Source organism: Bidens hawaiensis, unplaced genomic scaffold, assembly GCF_021521415.1.
Source record: "Bidens hawaiensis isolate Kalapana, Puna unplaced genomic scaffold, B.hawaiensis_p1.1 tig00078467_1, whole genome shotgun sequence".
Lineage (NCBI taxonomy): Eukaryota > Viridiplantae > Streptophyta > Magnoliopsida > Asterales > Asteraceae > Bidens > Bidens hawaiensis.
The window spans coordinates 22032-27805 of NW_027506736.1; the positions used below are offsets into that span (position 1 = coordinate 22032).

The 5774-nt window shown below is 35.3% G+C and overlaps 1 pseudogene; it reads left to right on the top strand.

Annotated features, from left to right (window-relative positions):
* Window positions 1-1328: 1328 nt before the first annotated feature.
* Window positions 1329-4765, top strand: LOC143618472 (gamma-tocopherol methyltransferase, chloroplastic-like; annotated as a pseudogene).
* The last annotated feature ends 1009 nt before the right edge of the window (window positions 4766-5774 follow it).

A 5774-nucleotide genomic window follows, 5' to 3' on the forward strand; every position in this document is an offset into this window, starting at 1 on the left:
CCGTTCTATGAATAACTTTGAGCTTGTTTTATAATATATATACAAGTTATTATTTGTGCATTTACGATGTTTGTTAGTAACTTTTATAAGAGTAAACTGCGCTTTTCGTCCCTGTGGTTTATCTAAATTTGCGGTTTTAGTCCAATAGTTTTAAATTTGTGATTTTCGTCCCTGTGGTTTCAATTTACTTGCAATTAAACCCGAATTCACTAACACGTTAAGTTTGGTCGTTAAAACCCATCAACGTGCCCCTCACGTTAGGGGAAATTTTGTCCTTTTTCTCCCAAAATAAACTCCAATCCTAATTCGCAAGCCCCCTCACGTGAGGGGCTGTGTTGTATTTGGGGAGAAAAATGACAAAATTGCCCCTTACGCGAGGGGCACACTGATGGGTTTAATGACCAAACTTAACGGGATTAGTGAATTCGGGTTTAATTGCAAGTAAAATGAAACCACAGGGACGAAAATCGCAAATTTAAAACTATTAGACTAAAACTGCAAATTTGGACAAACCACAGGGACGAAAACCGCAGTTTACTCTTTTTATAATTTTTCAAAGCTTTTTATATGTTATAAAAAATATATTCATTTCTAAAAAGAATTTACTAAAATTTTCATAATCCATGGGTTTGAACGTTTTATTTTCTAATGACATTCGCTCGTTAATTTGATACAATAGGTTATGTATAAAACCAAAAGAGACCGGGTTCGGCCGAACCCGGTGGTTAACATGTGGCTCCGCCACTGCTCCCACAACCACCGCCAATGTCACCCACCAACGCCCGCCACCACAACCGATCGTTGCCACTATCCATCGTTGCCACCACCAACCACCACCACCTCTCACCACCTTTCACCACAACTACCAGCACCGTCGCAACTCACCACCAAATTTATTTTATTTCTTCGTTTTTTTCGGCCTACCAAACAACACAAAACTTGATTTTTCTCACTCCTACATAGTAATCAAAGTATTAAACAAAACAATAGAGTGACAATGAGCTACTTCATTTATCTATTCACTCGTTCACCCCGTACCAAATAGACCTATGCCTTCGTATATAGAGGTGCACAAATTGATTTAAAACTCAAAACCGGTTTAAGTTAGTCAAAACCAGTTTATATGCACACATCTATTCGTATACGATAGATATTAAAAACAACAAAAAAAAAGTATTAACAGGTCACATGCTATAAATAAATAACATATTTCGCTTGGGTTCTGTTAACGTCCTCTTCCTGTAACACACGTAAACCTTACCATTACCAAATCTACATGCCATTGTTCACACCACCACTAACAACCTAATTCACCACTCACTATCACTATGGCTGCAACCGCCGTCAACCTACCAGTTCCACCGGTAACGAACAAGCTGACGCAGCCGACGATGACCAGCAGCTGAAGAAAGGAATCGCGGAGTTTTACGACGCGTCGTCTGGTATGTGGGAGAACACATGCACCACGGCTATTACGACTCAGACGACGTCGTTCAACTCTCCGATCACCGTTCCGCTCAGATCCGTATGGTTGAAGAAGCCTTACGTTTCGCCTCACTTTCCGGTACTCTTTTATTAATTATTATTATTTATTTATTTATTTACTATACTCTGTTTTTTGAACTAATTTTATATTATTAGTTTTATTATTATGTTCAATCGTTTTATGTTATATTGCTCTCATTTCGATAATCGAAATTAGCTAGAGGCTGTGATGACGTCACCGTTGATTACAAGCGGAGAAAACTATGCCGGTTTTGATGACTTCACCACCATTGAACTCGTTTGTTATTGAATTTGTTAATGTTACAGTGATTTGTGAATGATATTGCTTACTGATTATGTGCTTGTGATTAGTTTTATTAGATTTGTAGTAATTAATTAGGTTTTTGAACAGGACTGGATTATAGACGAAATGAAATCTCACAGGAATTGAAATCAACTAATTAGATGAAGTCTGTGCAAATTGTACTTTTACAGTTTTTAGTTTTTTAATGTATTATTCCAATTAGTTAGTAAGTGTAGTTTGTAACTTCTTACTGTGAATTTGTTAATAATTTTTATTAGATTTGTAACTGTTAATTAGGTGTTTGAAATTTTAGGGATGGATTATAGCTGAAATGAAATCTCACAGGATTTGAAATCAATTAATTAAATAAGATCTGTGCAAATTGTGCTTTTACAGTTTTTACTGTACTGTTCCGTTAAGTTTAGTTTGTGACTTCTTACTGTGATTTGTTGTTAATTTTATTAAATTTATAACAATTAGTTAGGTTTTTGGAATTTAGGGCTTCGATTATAGCTGAAGTTTGACAGGAATTGAAATTAATTAATGTAATAAAGTCTCTGATGCAATTCTTACTTTTACAGTTTTACTGTACTGTTCCATTCAAGTGTAGTTTGTGACATCTTACTGTGAATTTGTTATTAATTTTATTAGATTTGTAACTATTAATTAGGTGTCTGAAATTTTAGGCTGGATGATAGCTGAAATTTCACAGGGATTGAAATCAATTAATGTGTCTGCTCACTTATGCAAATTGTACTTTTACTGTACTATATTGTACTATTTAATTAAGTGTGGTTCTGAACTTCTTGCTGTGAATTGTAATTTTGATCTTTGTCCTGTGTGAGTTGTGTTGCAGATGATCGGGAAAAGAAGCCTAGAACCTTAGTTGATGTTGGATGTGGCATTGGAGGTAGCTCAAGGTATCTAGCAAAGAAATACGGAGCTGAATGTTTTGGAATCACCCTCAGCCCAGTGCAAGCTGAGAGGGCTCAGGCCCTTGCTGCTGCTCAAGGATTGGCTGATAAGGTATTGTAGTTTGTTAAGAATTTGGTGAAAATGTTGCAAATCTTTCGGTTTTTGATGTTTGGTAGTTAATTGGATTTGTATGTTAAGTGGGAAACTAATTACAGTTTGGAAAACCTGCAACATATTATATAATCGAGTTAAAGTTATTGGTTGTTCATGGTTATTATGAACATATGATTCTTGAACTAACCATGAATGTTAGCAGGCTTCATTTCAAGTTGCAGATGCTTTAAACCAACCATTTCCTGATGGAAAGTTTGACCTGGTTTGGTCAATGGAGAGTGGTGAGCACATGCCTGACAAACTTAAGGTTAAAATTTTTAAACTACCCTTTTGAGTTCAAATTCATCTTGTATAACACATCTTAATATTAACTTCAATTTTGAACACAACAGTTTGTTAGTGAGTTGACTCGGGTGGCTGCACCGGGAGCCACAATTATCATAGTAACATGGTGCCATAGGGATCTTTTGCCTACCGAAAACTCCCTTCGCCCTGACGAACAAAAGATCTTGAATAAGATTTGTTCCAGCTTTTATCTCCCTGCTTGGTGTTCTACAGCTGATTATGTGAAATTACTAGAATCACTTTCTTTGCAGGTAAACTCCATCACTAATCACCTAAACTTACTACAATTTTTCAGTTTATATCAAAAATTTCAAACTTTATTTTAAAAACTTTAAATATTGAGGGAGCTACCAACTACCACACACTCAACTACCTCCTTATTGTATGGATTTGGTTGTTGGATAACAGATAAAAAAGCAAATGGCTCAAAAACAGTTTTGTCCATTTTTTAAAAAATAATTAGTGTACCAGCTATGTAAACAAAATGATAGTACTTCAATTATTAGTATGTATTGCAAATATTAATTATGTGCTTGGAGACTTTCGACCCGTATTCATTTAAGCTAATCTTTTTTATTTGACCCGTTAGTAAGTGACAGGAACAAATAATATCATATGTGAATTCTATTTACACCTCACCTTATAAATAGTTTTGAGTGTGTGAAATTGCTGCAATTTTTCAGGACATAAAAACAGCAGACTGGTCTGGCAACGTGGCACCATTTTGGCCAGCTGTAATAAAAACAGCATTGTCTTGGAAGGGCATTACTTCATTGCTTAGAAGTGGTACATGCTAACTTTTTCTTTGTCTTTTATACACGTTTTTGTGTATATATACACACGCACCGTGCACGCAGACACACACATTGAGACCACTTAATAAGGGGACCAATTGTAGTATAGTGAAATATAATCAGGTGCACATAAGACGATAGGTAACCGCATAACCGCCTTGCTATCTCTCGTCCACTAAATCTTATATGCACCGTGTACAATTGTTTTAAGTATATCTGGTGGTTATGTGCTTAGAACTGTGAAAACCACATAAAGGGGTGTTGCTATATAAATTTATAATTAATACATTAACTAGTAATTATAGAAATATGCTCGGGAGCTGGCTCGAGCTTGATAAGTGAAGCTCAAGTTCAAGCTCATCTATTAAACAAGCTTATATTAAGGCTCGAGGTCGGGCTCGAGCTCGTTAAAGCTCGGCTCGATTAGAACTTTTAACAAGCCGATCCTGAGTATCTCATGAACCTGCAGCTTGGCCCGTTTATACCTACCCATAAGTGTTTGTGATTTTATATAACTCTTTGTTTAATTTTCTAATATGGCTATCGTTAATGGTTAAATTTGATTAGGATGGAAGTCCATAAGAGGGGCAATGGTAATGCCATTAATGATTGAAGGGTTTAAGAAGGATATAATAAAGTTCTCCATCATCACATGCAAAAAGCCCGAATAAAGATGGAGTCAATCACATGTATGTATTATGCGTTATCGTTATCGTACTAGCGTTTCTTCTATTTTGGCAAGTAACCATCTATATGTACTATGAAGTTTGCCATTAAGTTTGTCGGTCGAATCAAAAAGGTTCTAGCATATGCATTATATGGGGACCGTCTCAAGTACGTATATGCATATGAATCTTGAAAAAAAATATCTTTAATGTCTGTATTAGTTATAGACAGTCATTTATGGGATAGAAACCAAAATCTTATGTCTTGAAAGCCTATACTCCTCTTATAGGGGAACCCTTATAGGAAGTTAGGAACACCCCTCGTCCTCTCAAAGACCTTGTTATAACGGGCGTGTAATAATCATCACTTAATAGGGGACCGAGTCTACATTCACGTGGGCATATTGTTTTAATTATGATTCATAAGGCGTCACGTAACCATACGTCATATAGAGAACTGTGAGAACATAAATACTTGTATAATGTGGCGGTTATGTGATTATTAGGTGTCTTATGTTTCATAATTAAGGCAATGTGTATAGGTGTTTATGTGATTTTATGGACTAAAATTGATTAGGATGGAAGTCCTTAAGAGTTAAGAGGGGCAATGGAACTGCCACTAATGATTAAAGGGTTTAAGAAGGATATAATCAAGTTCTCCGTTACCACATGCAAAAAAAGCCAAATAAAAATGGAGTCATTAACAAGTATGTAATTAGGGATGAGATTTTTTTCCAAAATACCTATACACATTTATTACCTGGACTGGTATCTGTAACCTTACCCGTCTATTCAATACAGGTAAGGGTATTCAAATTTACTGATTTTAGGTACAGGTACTTTCGGGTATATGTTTTTATTAGGAATATGCATAGGTTTTTATTATGATTTCTAAAACTCATAACTCTAAGCATGTGGTTATTGGGATATCCTCAAGGTTTCAAACGAGTTTTTCAAAACCATTGATAATCAAAATATTAAGTACTAGTTCTAATTAAACCAATCAAAACCCTAGTTCTATTCTCTTCTTCTTCCAATCAATAACTAGTAATAGCCACCGTGAATGGATTTTATATTATAGTTGATTTGTTTCATTTTAGTTTTGGTATTATGTTTTTGGTTGTGGTATTACAGTTTTGGCTATGGTATTAT